Source organism: Vulpes vulpes, chromosome 6 (assembly GCF_048418805.1).
Source record: "Vulpes vulpes isolate BD-2025 chromosome 6, VulVul3, whole genome shotgun sequence".
In the NCBI taxonomy this organism is placed as follows: Eukaryota; Metazoa; Chordata; class Mammalia; order Carnivora; family Canidae; genus Vulpes; species Vulpes vulpes.
Window position 1 is genome coordinate 17001200 of NC_132785.1, and position 26972 is coordinate 17028171.

Genomic DNA, 26972 nt, shown 5'->3' on the forward strand with positions numbered 1-26972 from the left:
AAAAAAAAAAAGAATCAAATCCAAAAATTATTGCCAAAACTGATATGAAGGAGCTTATAGCCTATGTTTTCTTCTAGCAGTTTTATAGTTTCTGGTCTTATATTCAAGTCTTTAATCCATTTGGGTTAATTTTTGTGTACTGTATAAGATGTTAGTCCAACTTCATTCTTTTGCATATGGCTGTCCAGTTTTCCAACACTATTTGTTGAAGAGGCTGTCCTCTCCCTGTTGTATATTCTTGCCTCCTTTGTTGTAAATTAGTTGGTCGTATATGCATGGGTTGATTTCTGAGCTCTTTTTTGTTCCATTGATCTATGTGGCTGTTTTTATACCAATATCGTGCTATTTTGATTACTATAGCTTTGTAATATAGTTTGAAATTCCAGAAGCATGATATTCCCCCTCTCTTTTTTTTCCCCTCTTATTTTTTGTTTTTGATGTCACATTTTACATCTCTTTATTTTTTATGTTCATTAATAAATTGTTGTAGTTATAGTTGTTTTTACTACTTCTGTCTTTTAACCTTTATGTTAGCTTATAAGTGATCATTAGTCCACTATCCTAACTATATATTTACTTTTACCAGTAAGATTTTTACTTTCATATGTTTTTATGTTGCCAGTTAGTGCCGTCTCTTTTCAAGAAAGTCCCTTCAACATTTATCTTAAGGGTGATTTAGTGGTGGTGAACTTTAATTTTTACTTCTCTGGAAAACTCTATCTCTCCTTCAATTCTGAATGAAACCTTGCTGGGTAGAGTATTCTTAGTTGGAAGTTTGTTGCTTTCAACGCTTTGAATATATAATGTGATTGTCTTCTAAATAGCAAATTTCTGCTTAAAAATCTGCTTATATTTTTATGGTGGTTTCCTTGTATATAATAAGTTGTTTTTCTCTTGCTGCTTTTAAGACTCTCTCTTTATGTTCAACTTTTGACCTTTTAATTATAATGTATCTTAATGTATATCTCTTTGGGTTCATCTTTTTGGAACTCTCTGGACTTCCTGGATCAGGATGTCTTTTTCCTTCTTCCCCAGGTTAAGCAAGTTTTCAACCATTATTAATTCAAATAAATTTTCTGTTTCTTTATCTCCCTCTTCTCCTTTTGGAAACCCTATAATCCAAATGTTGTTCCACTTGACATTGTCCTAGAGATCCCTTAAACTATTTTTAAAATCTTTTTAAAATTATTTTTTAAAAAATTCGTTTTACTTTTTGTTGTTCTATTTGAGTGAATTCCACTAACCTATCTTCCAGGTCATTGATCCTTTCCTTTGCTTCATCTAGTTTCCTGTTGAACCCTTCTAACGTATTTTTTATTTCAGTTATTGTTTTCTTCAGCTTTGTGACTTGATACTTACCTATATTTTTTATCTGTTTGTTGAAGCTCTCCCTGGGTTCATCTATTCTTCTCCTGAGATGAGTGAGTATTTTTATGACCATTACTTTGAACTCTTTATCAGGTCAATTATTTATCTCCATTTCACTAAGGTTTTTTCCCTGGAGTTTCATCTTGTTCTTTCATTTGGAACATATTTTACTTGGCTTTCTCTGTTTATTTTTATGCATTAGGTGAAACAGCTATCTCTCCCAGTCTTTAAGGAATGGTCACAGGAAGACAGAGGGATGTTTCAGTCTGCTGTCTGTGCAGTGCCTTGGGGATTATAGCCTGCCAAGAACTGTGTCTCAAATTGTTTCAGTCCCATGGGGCCCAGAAATACAAGTTTCTCTGGCCATCAGAACTGGGCATTCAATGGGTATCCATTCTGTGGACTAAATGGACCCACCAGCCTTGGTGGGACCACAGGAGAATGCCAGGCCAGGGTTTGCCTGCCAGCTGGATTTAACAGGGAAGGGCCATGGGGGAACACATGGCCTGGGTTCTCCCACCTGCCAGACTTAGCAGGGTGGGGCCCCAGGAAGCCCTAGGTTGGGGCATGCAGTGCTATGAAGGTAGAGGGAGCCTGTAAGAAATGGTGCCTACCAGTGCCTCCATCCCTGGAGAGAGTTCCAACAGACTCCTACTCCTCCAGAAGATGTTTTAAGGTTAGCCAGTAATCTCCTTCACATGTGGTTGAGGTACTTTGCAACTTGCTACTTTTGTGCTAGGTCCTAGGATAAGTAGGTCTGTGCTCAAGCCCCTTAAGAATGCAGTATCAGTTTTTCATAGCTCTTGGTGTCCCCTGGATATAAGTTCCATGGGTTTTCAGACCCAGACATTTTGAGGGCTCATCTTTCTGTGTATTTCCCATGATTTGAAGTACCTGATATGGTGCTTGAACCCTTCACTCCTCAGGAATATGCTCTACATTTGTGAGATCCCTCCCATTTATAGGTGTGGCACTGGTGGGTAGAGTTTTTGGCAAGACCATGTCTCTGCCTCTCCTACCCATCTTGATGTGGCCTTTTTATTTTTTGTTGTGGAGGAGCTGCTCATCTACTTTATAGGTCTTTTTCAGAGAGAATTGCCCTGAATGTAGCTGTAAATTTGATGTATCCATAGAAGGAAGTGACTCCAGGGTCTTCCTCTGCTGCCATCTTGAATTGCTTCCACCTTTTTTATCTTTATAGTTCAATAGTTAGCCATAATTTACATACTTGTTTTTATCAGGATTCTGGGGAGATATTGTATATTCTTAATCTGTCTAGTCATTTCTTCTTCCTATATTTCAGATCCATTTTCCTTATAATCATTATTTGAAAGATATTATCTTTATGTTGAATCATTTTTTGCCTGCTTTAATTTTCACCTCCTCATTGGTCATTTCTTTATTCTTGACTTTCTTTTTCCTACCCATTATGGTTCTGTTAAATCTTTTCTTATTTATCCACATCTATTCTACTCATCACTTTTTTTTTAACTTAGGCAATATATTTGTAATGAAACTGTTTATTTCTGTATTTGTTTCCTTAAGCCCTGGATGTTTCCATATGTGTCCATATGTTTTCGTCTAATTTGGAGTTTTTAATTATACAATTTTGAGCTCTTTTTATATTATGTCATTTTTTTGGTGTTTCTCCACTTTATGTATTGCTGCTTTTATTTCTTAGATGATACTTTTTCCTGTGCAGAGTTCATTGTCTCTCTTCTGCATTTGTTGTTTTTCTTTCATTCTTGGTTCATTCTTTCATTCACGTGTGTTTATAGTATGTTTGCAAAAGTTAATTTTCATTTATCTCTCTGATACAGGCATATTTATGCAAACATTTTATTTGTTCTAATGAAATGTGGGAGATGTTCCTTTGATACTTACATTATTTGGGACCAATCTGCCTTTCCTTACTCCACTCACCACTTTTTTCTGTTCCTTTTCTTGAGACCTGGAATTTCTGGAGTCTATAAAGAGAGCTGGGATGAGGCTGGGTTTATCTGAGACTTTGATCTTTCTTCTAAGACTCAATTACTTTTCTGTTAGCAGAACCCACTCTGTGCAGACAGGAGAATAATCTTAGTTGGAAGGGAGCTTAGTCCTCAATTCTCTAGCTTTTACCAACAGGACATTTCCCCTAAGTAGACCACCTTTATCCACTACTTTTGGAAATGAGCTGGAAGGATTTTTGCTTGGTGTTTGGGCCACAGAAGTAGACATGCATGTAGACAAGTCACTCTTTCCTTTTGGGAACCAAGGTACTTATAAGAAGCATGAGCACTGGTCTGCTCTTAGATCCTGTTAACTTTTACAAGGGTGAGACTTCACAGGAGGAAGTCTTCAGATTTCCAACTCTGGTTGTTATTGCATGGGCTAGTGAATCTAAATCAATATCCTAGAATTAGGAAGCCTGCTCACTACCTTGCAACTCTTGCTACATCCTCCTATGCCATTTTATCACTAGCGGGGATAACTTTTTGTTTCCATAGACTGATTCTTTTGCCTTATTTTTTGACACATTCAGAATCTGATTAAGAAATAGAAAGGTGTAGGATACCCGGGTGGCTCAGCGGTTGAGTATCTGCCTTTGGCTCAGGGCGTGATCTCGGTCCAGGGATCGAGTTCCACATCAGGCCCCCTGTGAGGAGCCTGCTTTTCCCTCTGGCTGTGTCTCTGCCTCTCTCTCTGTGTCACTCATGAATAAATAAATAAAATCTTTTAAAAAAAGAAAAAGAAAAGTATTAATCATTGGTCCCTTTATAACCTTCCTCATCTCTTTCTCTGATAGTACAATGTCCTGGAGAATAGGAAGCCCTAGATACCCCTCTTATCTCTGCTATAGTTCACAAAGTGGTATGTCAGAGCTTCTAAGCATGAAATCTTGCCCCTTGACCTTTCTCATTATTAACCATTTTTCCTCCAAATTCAGAAAATTGGAAGATATTAATGAGTATGTTTTTCACTTATTTTTTTCAGTCTGTTTTGGCAAGGATGGGAGCAGTGGAAGGAACTGAGCGCAATGCAAACCCAGAACCTTCTGTTCCTTGTTTTGGTGACTATATTTTATGATTTAAGGCATAAAGTTGTAACTCCCCTTTTTGACTGCTACTGGTATATTTTTATTGGATCTTATTACATTCTGTGCATTTTATAGACTAGTGGATTCAAAGAATTCTAAAAATTCTTGCAACATTTCCCAGATGTTACAAAAGACACAGAAGTTTTAAGTACACAGTTATTCATAAAAGTAGTCTGGATATAATTTCCTAAGTCTTGTGAATCTTATCATATCATGAACTTCAGTAAAAGAATTGTGCTACAGAAATAGAGGTAGCATTTTGTGTTCTAAATCATCCAAGGAAGACAATCTTGGTTTTTCCTTATTTTACTTCCCTAATTGTTTCAGGGAAGTATAGGAGCTAATCTCAAAAAGACCTCTCCTAACTGTACCTTAGTATTTTTAGATGTTGAAATAAGCTGATGATCAAAGATTATGTTGAATAATTGCAAGTAGTAGCTAGAGAATAAGTAATACTCTAATTAGACTCTCATGGAAGGCTTAATCTGTGCCAGACTCACCTAGGCATCCTCTTCCCCAAAAGGTAAGTATTTGATGTTAATTATGATTTATTTCTACCTAACTGTAGGGGTTCTAATAACAATAGAGCAATGTTAAGCAAATAAGACACAGGAAGGGTAGCATAACAAATAAATGAAGGTCCCTATCACCTTTGCTTAACCTCCTGAATTTGTAGCTATGTTTTTGGGTACCAGTTTTCTCATTGATGTTGGGAAATATAAAGTGTCCCTGAGCTTCTAAGAGAGCTGTGCTTCCTGTTAATTTTCTAAGGTAATTTAGAACAAGAAGCATGTGAAGGCACTACAATGTTCTAAAAATTTCAGCATATAATATAGAATATTTAACAGGAAACAAATCACCAACAATTCAATGGTATATTTCCAGAATATGAGAGGATAAATAAAGTGATGACAATATGGGTAATTTGATCACCATGATCACTAAGCAAGCTAGTTAACAATCAAGCCATCACAAAAGACTGCAAAGGGGAAAAAATGCTTTTTGTGTTCAACTTTTGCTATCTGAAGTGTGAATGTGTCCCGTTGGGTGAATAAATGGTTGAATATTAATCATCCTTGCCTGCCTGGCAAAGCTTCCTGGCTTTCTTGGCTGTGACTGGTACACTAGTTAGCTTGTTTTCTAGACTGGCAGCTGCCCATCCCCTGGAGAAGCACTCATGCATCTCTTTCCCTGCCTAAGGGAAAGCTTTACTTTTCTAAGTTTCATCTCTTACACTTAAATCAGTGTAAGCAAAGCATGCTCAGTGGTGCCTTGTGTTTCCATCTCATTCATCAGGCTTCAGCCTGACATGTTGGGCTGCCTTAGTACAGTTTATTATTACCATTCTTGGCCTGTGTTGCCCTAAGCAAAGTCTAGCCAAAAGCTTAATAACACTTCCAGCTATCTTCTCTGTATCTTATTGTTTATTTTTACATATTGGTTATGTTTATCACTCAGAAATGTTTTATTCCATGACTGATAACAGAAATTAATATAGATTTTTATGATCATTTTTATATATGATAATATAAAGGTTACAAACAAAATCTTTCTTGCATTGTGTTCTGAGAAGCAAAATATATTTTTAGAAAATAAGGATATTCATTTGAGTTCTCTAAAAGATAAGAAAATTCTTGTTTTCCCAATTGTATTTTAGGAACTAAGGAAAAAATAAGAGTGTTTCTTGATTTGATAATGTTCTAAATGAAGTAGGATTTAAAAGATTTATCTGAATCATCACCTTTATCATCTGGTCTTATTTTAGCTTCTGTTTTGCACTGCAGATTTTTTTTTTGTAAGGAAATAAGTTGAAATGAATTAAGTCAATGTAAAAAAACTATATTTCATTTAATACCAAAAGACATCCTTTAGAATTTTCTAAATTTAAGCAGTATTACTGAAATTAAATTTATTTTACCAAAATGAGATAACTGCTTGGGAGTACTTTCAAAATCTAGATACCTAATAGCAACAATTAAAAATTGTAAACTTAAAAGAGTAATGATTTATTTTTTGTCAGAAATAGTCAAGATAATAAATTCAAGCTTTACTTTTATGCCCCAGTCAAGAAGAACAGCAAAAGTAAGATTATAAAGGATATATCCAAAGTGAAAACAGTACTCCTGTAACCACAGAAGTATATGACTTTTTCAATTAGTATCCAAGAAAAGGGAAAAATTTATGAAATGTTTAAGAATAGTGTGGTAGAGAAAAAGGAATTCTCATGCACTGTTGGCGGATGTATAAATTAGTTTAGCAACTATGGAAAACAGTATGAAGGTTTCCCAAGAACTTGAAAATGGGACTACCTTACGATTCAACAATCCCAGTTCTGGGTGTATATCCCAGAAGGAAATGAAATTTGATGAGATATCTTCATTCCCATGTTCACTGTAGCATTATTCATAATAACCAAGACATGGAAACAACCTAAATGTCTGTTGGAGGATGAATGGATAAAAAAAAATGTGATATGTATATATACATATGTGTGTGTGTATATATATATGTGTGTATATATATATAGGTATAATATGCATGCATTTATGATAGAGTATTTCTTAGCTACAAAAATTTAGGAAATCCTGCTATTTGTGATAACATGGATAACATAGTCAGTTGCTAAGTAAAATAAGTCAGACACAGAAAGATAAAAACTACCTTCCACTTATATGTGGAATCTTAAAAGCCAAGGTTATAGAAATAGAGAGTAGGTTGGTGATTGCCAGGGTCTGGCGTATGGGGGAAATAGGGAGATGTTGATAAAATGATGCAAATGTTCATTTTTATGTTATAAGATGAATAAGCGCTTGGGATTCAAGTAACTATAGTTAATAATACTGTGTTGTATACTTGAAAGTTGCTAAGAGAGTAGACCTTAAATGTTCTCACCACACACACGCAGGATAACTCTGTGAAGTGATGAATGCGTTAACTAACTTTATTGTGGTAATCATTTTGCAATATATATATGTATCAAATTATCACATTGTATATGTTAAACCTACACAAGATTATATGTCAATTATATCTTGATAAAGCTGAAGTTAAAAAAAGTCGATATTTTGAAAAATGAACCCAGAGAAAATCAAACTGATATTAAAGAATGGCTACAGTGGTCCAAGGGAAAAAAAATAAGAATAATGTGAATATTTTTCTCATTGTTATCGACATCATGTTTCCCATCAACAGAAAATACTTATGTAATACTTATTGTTTTTTTATTTTTTAAGATTTTATTTATTTATTCATGATAGAGAAAGAGAGAGAGAGAGAGAGAGGCAGAAGCAGGCTCTATACCAGGATCCTGACGCAGGACTCAATCCAGGGACTCCAAGATCACACCACGGGCTAAAGGCAGGTGCTAAACCACTGAGCCACCCAGGAATCCCCAATACCTATTGTTTTAATGAAATTAAAACATTATCTCTAGGGGTGCCTGGGTGGCTTAGTAAATTAATCCTCTAATTCTTGATTTTGGCTTAGGTCATGATCTCAGAGTTGTGGGATTGAGCCCCACTCAGGGCAGAATCTGTCCCTCTCCCTCTGTTCCCACCCCTCCTACTCCCTCTCTCAAATAAATAAATGAATAAAAATTTTTAAAAAACCTCATTAACTCCGTATTTAATCCCCTATGAATATAGATGTATGTAGGCACATGCATGCATGCGAACACATATATTTGGTTGCAGAAAAAATAAATTATATGTGGAAGATGTTATTCAGTTAAATTCAAGCCAAAGAATTTAGTTAGATAACCTTGAATGGTTTTCTAAAATTTCTTCATTACAATGAAATCTGGGTTTCACTTCATGTACTCTCTACTTCATTAATTTACCCAACTGAGTTGAAAAGTTTTTCCTGATTTTTATGTCTTTGAGGATGTACTATGACTCTGTTGATTCTGGAGCAGGCTAATCATAGAATTAACAGCAAATGTAAATGCTGACATTTTCAGATCCAAAGTCTGTAGTTTCCAGCCTACTGTGGTCTATGGAATTAGAGCTTCTTCGTTTTCCAGAGTGTTAGGTCAAATTATTTTTCAAAGGACATAAACTCTGATTAATACAAATACCTTTTCGGGATCCCTGGGTGGCGCAGCGGTTTGGCGCCTGCCTTTGGCCCAGGGCACGATCCTGGAGACCCGGGATCAAGTCCCACGTCGGGCTCCCGGTGCATGGAGTCTGCTTCTCCCTCTGCCTGTGTCTCTGCCTCTCTCTCTCTCTCTTTCTCTCTGTGTGACTATCATAAATAAATTTTAAAAAAATTAAAAAAAATACAAATACCTTTTCTTCTGATATCTAACAACTGGATATCTTTATTTTAACGAATAATAGGGTACTGTATCAGTTTCCTATTGATACTATAACAAATTACCACAAACTCAGTAGTCTAAAACAATGCAAAAAAATTTTTATGGTTCTGAGAGTCAGAAGTTCAAAATGGGTTCACTGGCTAAAACTAATGTGTTCATAGGGCAGTGTTTCTTCTGAAGGTTCTACTAATTTTATAGCAGACAAATCTGGGCAGATACAATATTGATCATAAGTAATGAGATGTATTGTCATTTATTTATTTATTTTTTCGAATATGATGTTCTGAGAAAGTAATTACTTTATTTTTGTGGTATTCTTGCCAAAAAAGAGTGTCCTTAATATAATCATGAGAAAACATAAGAGAAACCAAAATTAAGGGATATTTTTAAGGGAGAAAATAACTGATTAATGTTTTTCAATCATGTTAAGGTCATGAAAGACCAAGACTAAGGAGCTGTGACAAGTTCAAGGACATTAAGAAGGCATGACAACTAGAAGCAACGTAGGATCCTGGTCCAGACAAAAAAACAATAGAGAGAAAACAAAAGAGATGCAAATAATGTCTGTAGTTTGATGGTATTCTATCAATATTAATTATTCACACAATTATTCAAAAATATATTAAATGTTAACATTAAGGCAGACTGTGAGAACTCTGTACTATTTTTGCAACTTTTCCATAAGCCAAAATTATTTCAAAATTTAGAAAAGTTTTTTTAAATACCTTCTTGAACGCTATCAAAATACCAAAGAAGCCTGCAGTTAACCCACTGCCCCTGATCTCATTATCCATGATTATTAAATGGATGAGGTTGTTGTCTTTTCTGATGATTTTCCTGTCAAAATATTCTACATACTGCCACCCTGTGACTTGGTATAAGGTCAACATGTTGGGAGCTATTGCATTTCTCCGCTATACTTGCCCCACCATTAAATTAACTCATACAGTCCAAAACTGGGTTCCCTGCTGGGTGGAGAGTCTGCTTCTCCCTCTCCCTCTGCTCCTCCCCCCTGCTTGTGCTTTCTCTCATTCTCTCTCCCAAATCATTCTCTCTCCCAAATAAATAAATAAAATATTTAGAGGTACCTGGGTGGTTCAGTGGTTGAGCATCTGCCTTTGGCTCAGGCCATGATCCCAGGGTCCTTAATATAAGTGTATATAATATAATATAATATAATATAATATAATATAATATAATAAAGATGGAGTCCCACATTGGGCTCCCTTCAGGGAGCCTGCTTCTCCCTCTGCCCATGTCTCTACCTCCCTCTCTGAGTCTCTCATGAGTAAATAAATTAAAAATCTTAAAAAAAATAAAATCTTTCAATAAAAAACTCATTAGAATATAACTTTTTTTTTAGAATATAACTTTTAATCCACCTTTAAGCTGACAATATTAGGTCTGTAAAGGAGAATGTAAGTTAAGTTTTTAAAGGAGAATGTAAGTTAATTCTCACAGCAGTCTTAAAAAAAATTTGAGTTTTTCTTGGTCTTTAGTTCTTTCCCACAGAATGAAGTTAGTAATTCTCTCAGTTAATTACCAAAGTTCTGTGAAGAGCAAATAGTCATCTGCAGGGAACGTGAGGTAAGAGTATTAACCCTGAATAGTGATGAATAACCACACACCTCTGATTGAGTGCCTTGAAATTTGATGTCACATTTTAAAATTTTTGTAAAGCTTTTCTTTATTTATCTGACACAGAGAGAGAGAGAGAGAGAGAGCACAAACAGGGGAAGCGGTAGGCAGAGGAAGAAGCAGACTTCCCGCTGAGAAGGGAGCCCTGTGTGGCTCCATCCCAGGACCCTGCGATCATGATCTGAGCCAAAAGAAGGCAGACATGTAACCGACTGAGCCACCTAGGTACCCCCAAATTTATTGTCACTTGAGGGAAATCTGTGGTGCTTCTATGTCTCTTAACACTCCTAAAAATGAGAAGGTGGTTTGGGGAGATAGATTTATATTCAGAAGCTTTTAAATATGTCCTCAAGAAGCAGGGCAGGGCTGGGGCACAGTACTCTACAAGGAGCCCTGAGGAGATTGTTTGAGCAATAGCTTAGGTGTCATATCTTCTTTTAATTTCCTCATCATCTTTCCCCTCTTATGGTGCTACTTTACTTTGCAATGTGTTCCAGTAATTTGAATCCCTCTTTAATAGATTGCAAACCCTTTTTGGAAGAGAATTTTCTTTATTCACTTTTATAACTTATTTAATGAATAGCACACTGCTCTGCATATAGTAAGTGTTTAGTAAATATTGGTTGAACTCAAATAAGGAAATATAGCTCTTAAATTTTAACATTTCCCTTAAAAAGTCATTTTTTAAAAATCTGAAAGAGGTGTGTGTGTGTGTGTGTGTGTGTGTGTGTGTGTGTGTGTGTATCTGAAGAAGATCAAGCCAGGAAGAGAAAACACTATATACAGAGGCTGTGTGAGGAGACTATGACATTTGTTATTCTAGGCAGTATCATTTAGGGCAGTGGTTCTCTCAACCAGGGCTGATTTTGCTCACCCAAGGAGCCACTTGGCAACGTCTGGGGACATTTCTAATTGTCATGAGTTGTGGATTATGGATTGCTGCTGCTGGCATATAGTAGGTAGAGACCAGGGATGCTGCTAAATGCTCTGGAATGTACAAGACAAATAATTATCTGGCTCAAAATAACAACAGTGCCAAGGCTGAGAAATTGGTATAGACAACACCAAGGTGGGGTCAGTATAAAAAAATCGAGATTTTATTAGGACGTCGCCCTTTTCCAAATAAATGTAAAATTATGTTATTATGTGCTTGCTTTTTTAAGTATGTATTTTTCTCACTTGCACTCCTAACCACAAAATAGTATTATTGTGAAAATGAAAATCTTTGCCTTTAGAGTAGAAGCAGGACTTAGAATAGCTTTCTTCTAAGGACTTTATTATTCTGGCATTCTGAAATTTTTTTCCTCTCTGTGATCTTACCAGAAAGATAGCTAAGCAGACTTCTATTATAGCCTTATACCTAGGTAGGATGAACAGTTCCTGCCTTTTAGGAAGGCAAATTTAATTCTACATCTTTTCCTCCTTTACTTTTTTTTGTTGGGGTTGAGGGAGGGAGATAGTGTATGTACTTCAAGATTGTGGGATAAAACTCAATGTGATAAAAGTAAAGTTTGAAAAGAGTGACTGCCAAAACTCAGTGACAAAGATGAAAATATGAATAATGTCCACTTCAGCAGTGTGGCCACATTTAACTTGAGTTAGGGATTTCAGTTAATCTGTGTGATATATTATTTTAATTTATAGAGCATTCACTGAAATGGGTTTTAAAAGTAACTACAGCAATTGAAATCATGATATGAGATATTTGGTGATCATCTGAGCCTGAAGGTCATGACTGAATAAGGCTGAGGAATCCTGGCTTGGAACCTGGAATCCCTGAGTTAGTCTAGTAATTTTCTTGGTTTGCCTTAGACTCTGGATCTAGGATAATCCAGGACAGAGTCAAATTTCTTGAGCTGTGTGCTAATGCAAATTTTGAGATGAGATACTCCTCAGGCAGTCAACCAACCAATAATCAGCTCAGGGTCATCCTTGTACCATGGATGGAACAAATTGTCAGTATTTAAGGCATAAAACTCATTCTGATGAAATGCTCAGGCCACTTGACATGACTCTTTTACAATAGTCTACTGTGCTTGTTGACATATCGCATCCTCCATCCTCCGAGTTCTGATTCGAACCTGTAATAATGTGTTTACAGTAGTCTCTTCAATGATATGAACAATTTGCCTATGAGCTGAAATATGCAGTATGATAACCATTATTATACATCTCCCCATCCTGCAAGCCCAATTCATAGTTACTAATGCAAACACCTCCTCACCTACTTTTTGTTTTCAGGTCCTGAATTTTTGTCTATTTTTTCTGTGGTGAACAAGATGTTTCATAGCTCAGCAAAGTCTTAGAACTTTTTTTTTTTAATAAACAGGCTATAAAAGGCAGCTGCATCTAGCTATAAGATATCAAGCAAGTGGCCCAGGACTTGTTATTTTTCTTCCCAGTTTCTGTAGCTAAGGCAAGGGCTTTTTCTTGGCCTCTACTCAGTGATATGCAAAAACCTGAAGCTTTTAAAGAGGGAGAGGAAACAGAGAAGGTAAGCTTTTGTTTCACAAAGAAATCCCAGCAAGTTACCTAGGGATACATTATTAATCAGCTCCACTTGTTGACAGTGCAGGGATCACTTTGTTGATGTTCATCATGTTTGTTGGTAAAAAAAAAAAAAAAAAGAGGAGGGAGGAGATTGAATAACATCAGTACTCTTACAATCGTTCTCTGTTTCTGCTTTATATTTGGAAATTTAGTACAGTGCATGGCTGTTTCTGCAATTGTGGTGTAATAAACATCTGTGAAGGATGGTTTAACATGTTTGTCTCTGCAGAGCCCCATAGCAAATAACATGTACGTCATCACGCTCAAATAACTCTTAGAGATGGCCTATAACTACTGAGCACATATCAGGGAATGAGGTATAATTTATATCCTGATATAGAAAGAAAAAAAGTGAAAGAAATCTGACCGACTAAAAGTTTCTCATTGACTTTTGAGAGCTCGAATAGTTCTTCTTTCCTGGTTTCATCAGGAAAGTCTATGTTTAGCATGTACTTTGGGTCTATAAACACTCTATTCTGCCAATGATACAAAAAAATCCACACTGTGCCATCTAATTTCCCATATCTTGTCCCTTGTAGAATTTCTAAAACATGGATACAGATGCCTTGAGTACAGATGTACTCTTTATTAGCAAGTGGCTTCGTTCTTTTAAGTTGCCTCCATGAAGATTCTATGATCTGGGACTGAACTGGCTACATAATTGGCCAAGTGCAGTGGCAAATGACAATGAGAAGCCTCTTGTTTAAAAATTATGAAGAGGGGCATCTGGGTGGCTCAGTTGGTTACCACTGCACTCTTGATTTCCACTCAGGTTATGATCTTGGCATCTTCGGATTGAGTGCCATATCAGGCCCTATGTCAGCTGGAAGTCTGCTTGAGATTCCCTCTCTTTCTCTCCCTCTGCCCTCCCCCCTCACACCAAATAATAAATAAGTAAATCTTTAAAAATAAATAAAAATAAAAATTATGAAAAATTTTGAGATGGAAACAGCAGGGCATTAAAACAAGCCTGGGATGGATGGAATCCTCTGTGAGGACTCAAATTGCACAACCACAAAGCCCAAAACTGGCATACCTAATAAGACCCATGCCCATGAAGGTTATTTGGAGATGATACCCATTAGATAGACATTCTACACAAGGAAAGCCCTGTGCATATCAGTTTTTTATTATAAAGTCCTTCACATTACTGTATAATGCTTCTAATGGTATTGAAAAGCCCAACCTATGCCATTTTTTATAATTTTGGTCTAGTGGAAGTCCATTGAAGTACACATATTTAGAGTGCAAAACTTGGCAATTCTCAACATATGCATCCTCGGTAATAAATGTTTCTATCATCCTCAAAAGCTTCTTTGTGCCTTTTTGTAATCCATCCTTTCTTCTCTTCACCCTGCCGGATGGCAACCACTGATATGCTTTCTGTCTCTGTAGATTAGTTTGAATTTTCTGCAAACATAGAATATGTACATTTGCCTAGCCTTTTTCCCTCAGCATAATGATTTTGAAGTTCATTTGTATTGCTACATGTATAAATACCTCATTCCTTTTATTGCTGATGAATATTCCTTTCAGTAAACTGTTTACCCATCACATGTTAATAGATATTTGTGTTTTCTCTGGTGTTTGGCTCTTATGTGTAGAGCTACTATCCTTGTGTCAAATATGTTTTCTTTTATTTCCTAGGGTGAATACCTGGGATAGGAATAGTTGAGTTACACAGTAGTTAAATGTTTAAATTTTTAAGATAATGCCAAACTATTTCCTGAAGTGGTTGTTCCATTTTATATTCCTACCAGCAATGTGTGAAGGTGATGTAAGAAATGTTAGAATTTGGAGCCAAGAGCCAAGAAAAAATTCTTGAGACGTCTTTGGGGCAAAATGGTGGTTTTATTAAAGCATAGGACCAGTGGGCAGAAAGAGCTGCACTGGAGTTGTGACAGGTGATTGATTATATACTGTCAAGTTGGGAGGGGGTTAGGGACAGCACAAGCCTCCAAGATATTTTGGAAACAAGGTTTCCAGAACCTTAAGGGGACTAGCTATCATTAGGAAAAGGTCATTTATTACTGTTTAGTAAACTCTCAGTCATGAAACCCTTTACATGTATATCATTGGGCCATATGCCTAGAGGATGATTGCTAACATGTATCTTAGCAAGTAGAGACAAAATAAGTTCCCAAAGGAATTTTTATATTGTTAAAGTAGACTCACAGGACCCTGGGGGTCAGGCTAAAATTGCCTTTTGGCCTCAGCAAAGTGTCAACATCAAGACAGTTGAGCTTGCAGAGGAAGGTCACTCTACCTGTTTCAAGGACTTGTCAAAGGGCTGTAGGCAATAAGGAGATTTAATCTTTTTTTTTTCTTTTGCCTTTGTTCCCATATTAAACGTTCTAGTAGTTCACATACTCAAAACACTTGATATGCTCAGAGAAGATCAATTTATTTAGTATTTAATTCTCCTCTAATATTACCTTAAATTTACTTGTAGAGAATTTCTCAGAGAACTCTGATTTTTATTTCTGAAATTTTATTATGAAAAGTTTCAGGCAGAAAAGTTGAAAAAAATGTACAGTGAACACTCATATAAATATACATGCCTAAATCTAATAATTATTATTTTCATGTTTGCTTTATTACATATGTATATACTGTCTCTCCATCTATCCAGTAACCACTCAATTTTAAAGGATAAAAAAATGTTTAAGTATAACACAGATGTCAGGCACAGATTGTCAACCAATAAAAATTATGTTTTCTTCTAAGATTTTTTGCTTACAGCTTATATTTCCTTGTTGGATTAAAAAATCAAATCTAGAATAGAATTTGGAGATCATGTGCTTCTCAACATCCTCATTTTCTTCTTCATTACACAAATGAGGAATCTATGGCCAAATCAAATGATTGGTGCAAGGTAATTAGAAGGTTAATTGTGCCTCAGAATTCATGATTTCTAGATCAACATTCTGTGCAAAATCCACATTTTCTCACAATATTTTGTTGTGAGATTCATATTTCAATGAATTTAATGAAATTTAATGAATTATTAATTTAATGAATTACAGTGAATTTGACTGAATGAGTTTAATGAAATAGGAGATTCATATTTTAAATGAATGTGTTCCTATTTGTGAATTTTAAAAATTATTTTGCAGCCATTTATGAAGATACAGTTCTGTATTATTAAGTATATACAAAAGCCTGTGTTTTTAAAGTTCAGAGGAATATTAGTATCCTCTATGTTTTTTCCAATCCTAGTGCCCATTTAAAATTTGATTTTGAAGTGAGTGGGTTAAGTACTTTGAAATAATGTTTAAGAAAATTAAGTTATTTTTTCCTAATTTTCTTTATTTGGAGTGAGACATTAAATATATAAATGACCCATATTTTTTGCTACTTTTTTGTCTCCATTTACAAATCTTTGGGACATTTATCTTCATGCCAGCAACTCCATCAGGGGATTTTTCAGATGAAGGAAGAGGAAATGGAATTTAGAGAAATCCAATTTTATTTGTTAATAAGAAGGAGGTTGAAAGTAATGGTTAAAATTGGATTTTTAAGCTATCAGTGGATGTAATTTATTCCATCATGCCGGGTCTCCATTTGCCTTCTCTTTATTGCAGGTAATTGAGAATTAGTCACGTTTGTTATTTTTAGCACTCCCCTATTTTGTCTGGAAATGGAAATGAAATCACAAAAACAGGTAAAAAAAAAAAAGCTATCAAAAATATCTTTAAAATCACCACTCCTCATTCAGTGAGCCAGGAAATATTAGGAGACTTGGAAAAAGGATTATTCCAAGGTAAAAACTAGGTGGGTTTTGAGTTGATTATTCATTTAAATAATCAAGATTGAGTCGAGTCACTGAGAAGATCTCCTTGCCATGCATTCTAAAATGTGCTGGTACTAAGAAGAGAGGAGGAAACACTTATTCATTCATTTTACTACTGTTTGATTTTGATAAAGTGAATTTTTGAAAGTTTGGAATAGGACTTTTAACTTCATTTTTTCTCTTTAACCTTGAAAGTATACCCATTTAACAAACTATTGTGTTTTTTTGTTTGTTTTTTTTTTTAGAAAAAATTTTCCATATTCCAGATGCATATAAAGCTTGATGGTCAGTAGACAGTTTAAGATTAAAAATAAAAAGAGTGATTTATATTTCTAGATATCCTCAAAATAGAAAGTAGAGCTTCCAGTGCTATTTCTTTGTAAGGATTTAAATTCACGTACAGGCTGTTAATTTGAAGGGCATTTGAAGTTTGAATTATAATGCATCAGTCATCCTTGAAAACTCAGGCAATTAATAGACACAAATACAAAATTCCCTAAACAATATTTTTGTCCACACTTCATTTATATATGCTTATAGGAATTACTCATGCTAAACTGCAATTTATCAAATCCCTGGTAACAAAACAAATCACTCTGTCATTTTATACTTAAAATGTCAATACTAACTTTTTTCAATATACAGGTATGGCGTTTGATTGCAAATACTTAGTTATGCCTGAATTCTCATCTTAACAGTGAGGAGGAAAATGTTCTATTTTGAGAATCACTGTGCCAGTTAAGTTTTTATTAACATAATAAGTTATTTCCTTCTTTCCTCAATGATCTTCTGACATCTTGACAAATTTAACACATCTACCAAGTGGAAATTATTCATATATCACCCTAGAGATCACTATCACCACTTTTAAATACATCTATTCACAATAAGGACAAACCCTTATGCTTTGTTATAGGTCTTGTTTGCTTTTGAACCATGTGGCAGTCCTCTATTACTGAAAATAGAAAAAACTTCTCAATGAGTAACTTTAAAGAACAATGTGTATTACAAGTATTCACGGGCATTTACAAATGATTTGGCAATGTATTTGGAGTAACTAAATGCCAATATTTTATTCATTCTACTTTTGGGTTTTTATTTTAAAACCAACAGATTGTGTTTTTTAATCTAATTTTTCCTTTGATCATATTTATGCAGGTCCATCAGAGTGCACAGAAATGCTTAAGAATTTTAATGGAAAGTAGGAAACATGGAAAATAGCCTGTTTATATTACTGGTTTTAAAAATACACATTTAAAAATAAATTTTAAAAAATAAAAATACACATTTAATAATTGACAATGAAACTTAAAAAACTTAATGTTGATAATTAATTTGATAAAGTAATTACTGGGGGTTAATAAATGCCTAGGAGTGAAATTTGGAGAAGGTAAGTGGTATATGCCATAAATAAATTATAATGGGGCAAAGAACTGGAGATCTTTAATTTGGAGAGATTTTTTAAGATATCTTTGAAGATAACAACAGAAAGTCATCTTCTTTACCTTATACCATGACCTTTACGCCTACCTCATTCTTAGTTTCAGCTTTTTCTAACCCCTAACATGGGACTCACTCATATTCCCAAATCAGGATAGAAAGAGTGGGCAGGGGTGCGTGGGTGGCTTTGTTGGAAGAGCATGTGACTCTTGATCTTGAGGTTGAGAATTCAAAGCCTATGTTGGGCATAGAGATTACTTTAAAATAAAACTTAAAAAATAAAATAAAATAAAATCTTTAAAAAAGATAGAGAATGGGTATATTTAGAGTCCTGTGGTTTTCAAGAATAGGAGCTGATTGTGGTATCTTTCTACAAAATAAAAGGTGGGTTCCCATGCATGAATATTAGATTCATTTTTATAGAAAAAGTTTTCAAGCTCAAGTTCAGTATTCATGTTCTGACAGATACTAGTTTGCCTCTGAAGAAAATCAGACAGCATATTTGAAATTAGTATGTTCTTCAAAATTGCAAGACAATCATGAACTTCTGGATTTGAGCATTTCCTTAACATCTCTCCCCTTGACTCCAGGACGTATAAACATTTCAGTTATTTCTTTGACTTCAACCACATCTTTCTTTTCGATCTTAGAGTCTTCTGAACTTTTGTTGGGTATTTGATTACCAATTTTTTCTATTTTGGAATTTTGAATTCCTTTCCACAGAAACTTGAACTTGTCCATTTGATTGGAACTTTGCACTTTTAATTTAGAAATCATAGGACTCGTTTCTGCCTGAAGAATCACCAAGGTCATAAAAGTGTCATATTTCTAGGATGTATGTAAGATTATGGCAACTGCTGACATGCTAATAAGCAGAACCTGTGGCCTCTTCTGGTTTATTTTTACTTTGTTCCTTTCCATGATTCTAGGGAGAAACACCATGCCTTGCACTTCAGCTTGCTCCTAAGGAGTGCTTAATTTTACACAGCCTGAAGGTTATTTCTTTTTCCCAGAATGTGAGAAATATTTTTGTCCTTTAAGCCTGGGAATCACTATGTCTGGGAGTCCTGCCCAACAACCTGATCTAACAGTCTCTCAAGCTCTTTCTATCCTTTCATCCTTATTGCTATCACTGCCTAGTGTTTTATTACTCATTATTTCTTAATTTGTTTATTTGCCTTCTTCCTCTGCTGGAACACAAGATCCATGACCTGAGGGGCCAGCTCTCTTGTTCACTAACGCAAAAGAACAGCGCCTGGCATAGAGAAGACTCTCAGGAAATGTTGGTTGAATGGCAGATTGGATATTGACAAAAGAAGGTCTCTCTAAAATTATGGATGCTAGACATCTCTAAATATAAAACAATAACAATTAAAATGGTATCTTTTTTTGTCTAACTGAAAACATGGACTATATAGACTAAATCATTTTAGAAATAATGTTAAATATTGGGTACATGAGTGGCTCGGTTGAGTGTCTGCCTTCGGCTCCGGTTCTGAAACCAGGGTCCTAGGATTGAGCCCCATATCAGGCTCCCTGCTCAGCAGAGAGGTTACTTCTCTGTTTGTCCCTCCCTCTACTTATGCTCTTTCATGCTCTCTCTCTCTCTTCCAAATAAATAAATAAATAAATAAATTTTTAAAAGAATGCTAAATATTAGAAATACCAGTTCTAATAATATTCTAGGTGTAGTTAATTTGTTCACAAATATTAATAATTGATAATTGTGTAATTGATTTTTAATTTTTATTTCTGAACATCACTCATATGCTTAGTGACTGGCAAAAATGAAACATTTCTTTGTGCTTTTAATGGTGCTTTAATTTAAAGATACATACATTCTTTGATGACCTTGGAGATAACTTTTTCAATTATCGTGGGTAGTTGTATCTGAAGGTTTGATTTCTCTTTTTCTGCTGCTGCTACTAGAATATGCCCTTGACTTTGCTCTTTTCTGAACTGATACTTTTGTTCCTGTCCAGAAACCAAAAATAGCTTGTGAACATTACATCATACATAATTTTTCCACCAAAACATTTGAGGATAACTTAGATTCATTTACTAGAGTTTTATTTTCCCAAATCTTGTAATACCCTGAAGTTCTGTGTTAACTAACCTTACACTGAATGCCAGAGGACATGCATTAAGCTCTTATTTAAAATCTATTTATGATGTATTTTAAATATTCAGTAGAGACTTCTTAAACATGCAGCCTTAGTTTATTGAAAATGGATTTCCTAAAACCAGGAGATTGGATATTAATATCAGGCATTTATGTAAAGACAGATTTTGCTAATCTATTATACAAAAGACTGATGGTGATGATCATGTATTGTTTACCAGCCCAGTTATATTTTCTATGTCAGTAATTGCTATAGCCCACCCATTTCATTTTTATACTTTGTTTTCATTTTTAACTTATGTTTGATTCATGTTTCTGATTGAATGAAGATTGTTCATTAATACAGAAACTTCAAGCATTTCTGCTTTGCCATTTCAATATAATATATTTATATAAACTGTTTAAAAAGTTCTGAAATTAGAACCAGTGGGATTTGCCACTCTAAAGACGTTGCCCATTTTATAGACATTTTGGTTGTCACAACTAGAGTGTGCTAATGGGATCTAGTGAGTAGAAGCCAGGGATGTACTAAACATTCTGTAACATACAGAACAGCTCTCTGCAATAAAGAATTATCTGGTTTAAAATGTAAATAGTCTGAGATAAACACTGGTTTATACAAACTTTTAAAAATTAGTGTACTTTAGATAAAAGGTATGCATACTTAATGTGACTATTAAAGTTCTTCAAAAAGGCTAAGATACTCAATAAATGTCTTCTTAGAGGAAAAGATGAATACTGGGGATAATAAGAAATGAAGTCATAGGAGTCATAGGGGTGCCTGGGTGGCTCAGTTGGTTAGCAGCCACCAACTCTTGATTTTGGCTCAGATCATGATCTCAGGGTCATGGGATTGAGCCCCACATCAGGCTCTGTGCTCAGTGCAGAGTCTGCTTGAGATTCTCCCCCCTCCTCTCTCCCTTTCTCTCTTTCACCCTCCCTCTTCCTCTCCCACAATCTCTCACTCTAAAATAAATAAATAAATCTTTTTAAAAATATCATAGATAATGGAATAAAGGATTGTGTAGGTTTTTGTAGGCCATTCTAAGAAATTTAACTATTACTTTGCACGGGATAAGAACCTACTATACAGTATAGAGCAGAGGAGAAGAATAATCTACTTTATGTTTTCACAGGCTCCTTTAATTGCTATGGTAAATAGAATTCTAAACCTGTTCTCCAAAGTTCCTTTCCCCTCATTATTCAATTAGTACTTATCTAGGTACTAATGTGAAGGGACTTTGCAAATGTAATTAAGATTATAGGCCTTAAGATAGTAAGATCATCACAGATTATCTGGACTTGTCCAATATAATCACTTAAGACCTTAAAACAGAGAAATTTCTCCATCTGGTGTTAGTCAAAGGGATGTAGCAGAAGAGAGAGGAAGGCAAAGGAGAGATTGAAAGTATAGGAGAGATGCCAGTCACTATTCGTAGCTTCAAAGGTGAAGAAAAAGCTATAAACCAAGGCATATGGGCAGCTTCTGGAAGCTGAGAACCACACCCAACCAAAAACCAGAAAGGAAATAGGAATCTTAGATTTATATTTCATAGAACTGAATCCTGTTGTCAACCCAAACAATTGTGGAAGCATGGTTTTCCCTAAAACCTCCAGAAAAGAGCACAACCCTGCTGACACCTTGATTTTGGCTGAAACAGAGAACCCACCAGCTGAGCCACACTGTTCCTGGACTTTGGACCATGGAAACTATAAGATAATAAATAGTTGTTTTAAGCCACTAGTTCTGTGGTAATTTGTTTCAGCTACAATAGTAAACTAATACAGTTATTGTGCTGAGAATTATAGACTCTAGGAAAGCAAGAATAGAAACAGAAATAGCTCGGAATGGCTCTTGGTAACCTAGACAAGAGATGATAGTGACCTAGAATGAGGTGGTTCTGGTAGGAGTGATGAATAGCAGTTGAATTCTGGATATGTCTTAAAGATAGAGCCGATAGAATTTTCTAATGAATTGGATTTGTGTTATGAAAGAACTAGAAAATACAAGGATAATACCAAAGGTTTTGCTTGAACAACTGGGTAGATGGAGTTATCATGAACTTAACTAAAGAAGACTGAGCAGATTTTAAGGGGAAGATTAAGATGTTGTTTTGGGGTATAGTTTATGATTCTTGTTTAGATTTTATTTTATACTGTTTAGCACCAGGAGAGCAAATATTTGACACATGTGCCTCCTCAACCTTTTCCACTGTCATTGCTCATAGATCTTGTCACCCTTGTCAGCTGGTTCAAGACATTAATTACATCAGAATCCTTCTTAGCTCAGCATTCAAAGTAGCACTATCAAAGGAGAAGTGTCATAATTCAAGATGAAGCCATTTGCCATTCTTGCTGTTCTAGTGTCTCTTGAATCACACGCCAGGTATATAAAACATAAATACGTCTTCCTGTATATTGCTCAATAATTTAGCAATATGTCCGTATACTGCATTTATCATAGAAGTGTGTAGCTCTAAATTGTAGAGGTCTTCAGTGATTATGAACAATTTATTTTAATAAAACATACATCTCCTCTCATACTCCTCTAGTCAAAATATATTTCTTTTCCTCTTGATTAAAAAAAATAAGAGGCACTATGTACAGAATTTCAGGAAACATTATTAACTCACCCTTTTTCCAGTCACACGGACATATAACTTTATCTTTGTTTATCTTGTGATCATGCAAGAGGACTGGATTTGAGGCTTCCTGGAGATGAACACCCATGTATTTATTTCTAAAATAAGCATGCAGGTTAGAGTTAGTGAGATGAGATCAAGAGATACTTTTGGTGAAACAGCAGACTGGGAGATGTTCAGTGAGGATGGCTTTTCTAGACATACTGATCAGCTTATAGGAGTAGTACTTGAGTTGGTGGCACGGTTGCTTTGTTTGGGGCAAGTGGTGAATGAGCCATGTCAGTCTGCAACTGTCATTTCTTATTGTTGGAAAACTGTTTAGCCAGCCATATCCCCTGTATCCAATATTGTCTACCTCCTTAGTAGTTTCATATTACCCCACATGTGCCACTTAGCACTGCTGTGCACAGTATAGATTACTGGCTGATACTCGTCACATTGCAGCTGGGCAACAGTGACTAACCTGTAGGCATGGATTCTTGATTATCTGTAGGATCAGGTGGGCAGAGTGCCTGGACCTGCTGACCAGGATCACAGCAATATTCTGTTGGTGGTGGAATGGTTACACTCTCACAGTCCTGTGGTCGCTGACATACCTGGATATTCATACCCTAGGGCTTACTGACACACAAAAATGCCCACAGGTACACACACACACACACACACACACACACACACACACACACAATTATGTCCTCCTACAATGCCATTTGGTCTTTTCCCAGCATCTTCTTACCCTAGATGCTCTTGAAATATTCTATTTGATTTCCTATATCATATCAGCCAAACGACAAAAGACTACACGCTGCCTTTAGAGAGGGTAGGGGGTGCTATCAGGACTTTGTCCTTAATGAATTTGAGTCAAACTGTTTACTCCCTGGCAGAACTGATTGGCATGACCATCTTTTCAGAAAGACCCTCTTTCTTCTCCTGGCCCTTGAGAATTATAGCATCTTCTGAATTTTCCAGACAGTCTGTTCATGCAGTATGGACTTTTCAGTTATATGTATTATTTTGATGGTTTGGGCATTTAAAGAATAAACTCCTGAATAGCAGGAAATATGGAACAATGTCTAGCTAATGGTGTATAATAAATATTCTTTGAATAAATCAAGATACCACTTTTTAAAAAAAATTATATTTATTTATTTATTTATTTATTTATGAGACAGAGATAGTAGAGAGAGACAAATAGGAAGGAAAGGGAGAAGCAGGCTCCCTACTGAGTAGGGAGCCCAACATGGGGATTTGTCCCAGAACCCTGGGATCATGACCTGAGGCAACCCAGACTGTTGTATGATTGAGCCACCCAGGTGCCCTCAAACAACATTTTTTTTTATTATGATAGCATAATGGTAAAGAATCAAAGATTCAATAATTTTCTCCTGACTGAAGCCCCAAAATTCCTTTGGCACATTTGTTGATTTTTGCTGACTCTGAGTCAGGTAGACATATAAAGAAACTTTAAGTCTGGTTTAACTAATATTTTCAAGAAAACCAGAAGGTTTGGAAAATAAAAGAAATCTTGTCTTCCATAGAAATTGTATAAAATATATTTTGCAATTAAAGATTCTCCTTTTGGCTATCATAAAGACCAAACAGTCCTCTATAAATCAAGCTTGGCAAAGCTTATTTAATTTGGTATGCTTGGAACTTAACCAAACTAATTTATAAATGTCACTCATCCTTTTGTTAATTCATTTCACTGACAGGCTTTGAAAAGAATGTAGAGACATTTCATCACTGGGTCACCTGTGGGCCATACTTAGCACTAATTGGAAAGATGGCTCACTACAAGTGAGATATTAAAACATAGAAAAGAGGCTCTTGGTTCAAGATATCCTTATTTATTTCTTCTCAGTCATGCCATGCCGACAGATTATTATGTGTCCAATACCACCATTTTGCCATTCTGTATAGAAGTCAATGACAATCAAAACATCATTTGCAATTGTAGTAAACAGCAACCACAATTTCACGTGGATTTCCCTTTTAGCATCTCAGAGGAATGGAATGTAGATAAGTATTGTGATGTGAGTTGAAATGAGACAGATATTATTATATATAGACAATCCCAGTGCAGAAGTTGTGGATAGCTTTATGATAACTATTTACTAGTTTGAAGATAATGAAAGTTTTCCTCAACTGAAGACTGAATAATTTTAGAGTCTATGCACAAACCTTTAATAAAGTTCATTAAAGGATGTGGGATATATTTGACTACTGACTCTTCTAGTCATGATTCACTTTGCTGGTTTATTTGGCTGAAAATGAAGTGCCCCAAAAGAACTGCCTGAATAATAATGTTTTTTTTTTAAATTATTGCTTAAGTCAAAATAACTATGTATAGTTATTGGTTCATATACGGAAAAAACTATGGGAATATTCAAAGCAGTCAGGATAGTTGGTTAGATTCATTCACTCATACAAAAGAATTTGTTGCACACCTACTCTGTGTTACTGTTTTAGGCATGAGGGCTATAGAAGACAAAAAACTCCACCCTCTTGGAGTGTATATAAATTATAATCTATAAAAACAGGAGATCGGTGAAAAGAAATAAGCAAGTTTGTGAAGTGTTAGATGGTGATAAAACTATGGAGAAAAATAAAACAGAACAAAGAGAGTGATGGAGGATATATGCTTTTTAAATAGGGTGGTCAGGGAATGTTTCATTGGGAAGTTTCCATTTAAGCGAATAGCTTGCATTTGACAACTGAGCAACATTTGTGTAAAGAGTACAGTAATCTCAGTACAAAGGCCCTTGTCTGGGATGAGCATAGTGGGTTGCCAGAGGCTGAGGGCTAAATTAAAGTGAACGAAGATAGGACAGAGGAGGTGAAGTCAGAGGAGAAATGAGGATTTAACCTCATTAAGCTTTATAGGTCAGAATAATGATGGGAATTTACTCATGGCAAGGTGGGAGCTATTGGAAAGTTTGAGCCAGAGGATGATACAAACTGACTCATGTTGACAGGATCACAGATGATATGTTGAGCATAGCCATAGTTAGGGAAAGAGCAAAACGAGGAAAGTTTGCTTTTCATTTATTTGTTCATTCATTCATGCATAGAGCAAATATATATATTGAACATTTATAATGATTCTATCTAGAAAAAGAAGAGGAGTTTCCTGGGATTCAGTTAATTCATAAAATTCAGACCCTTTTGGTAAAAGCTATAAAAAATTCCTCTTTTTTCTTTTCCTTTTTTTTTTAACAAAAAGTATTTGAATTCCATGAGTGAACTGAGTCCCAGAAAAGATGACTTTATTTCTAATAAATGGAGAATTCCTGTCCACATTGAGTGTAACAAGTTCTGGTAAGTCAGAGTGACTGATCTGGAGAAAATAAAACTAGTAAGCCAAAAAAACCTCCAAACAACTAGTGTTTCATTGATGATTACAAGAGGTGGTTCTCTTTGAAGAGGAAGAACACTGGAATTATTCATCATATATTGCATTTTTATAAATACATGTAGAATAAGGGCAGCCCAGGTTGGCTCAGCGGTTTAGCGCCGCCTTCAGTCCAGGGCCTGATCCTGGAGACCCTGGACCGAGTCCCATGTCAGGCTCCCTGCATGGAGCCTGTTTCTCCCTCTGCCTTTGAGAGTGATGGAGGATATATCTGCCTCTTTCTCTGTGTTTCTGTGTCTCTCATGAATAAATGAACAAAATCTTAAAAACATTTTTTTTCTAAAAAATATATATATACATAGAATAAGACTAACATGTTATTTATATATGATTTTTTAAAATTTTGGCAATATAAACAGCAGTGCTGTGATATTTGATTCAAAAATAAGGCAATGAGAGGGTTTAGGAAGCAAAAAATGGGTTCGGTGAGCAGGTTATCAGAAATTACTCTGAGGATATTGGGATGACTTTCAAAGTTCATCATTAATGAAAAATTTGTTATTTATGTACTTTTATGAGCTATAAGAAAATATAGCTGTGCTTTATTTCATAGACTCATTTCTGTTCAGTACTGTTTCATCTCTCTATGAAAGACAGTAGGACTGATTATGAT

The 26972-nt window shown here is 35.3% G+C and overlaps 1 pseudogene; it reads right to left on the reverse strand.

Annotated features, from left to right (window-relative positions):
* The window catches only part of LOC112933488 (peroxynitrite isomerase THAP4-like), a 100181-nt pseudogene that overhangs the window by 18541 nt on the left and 54668 nt on the right, over positions 1-26972 (reverse strand).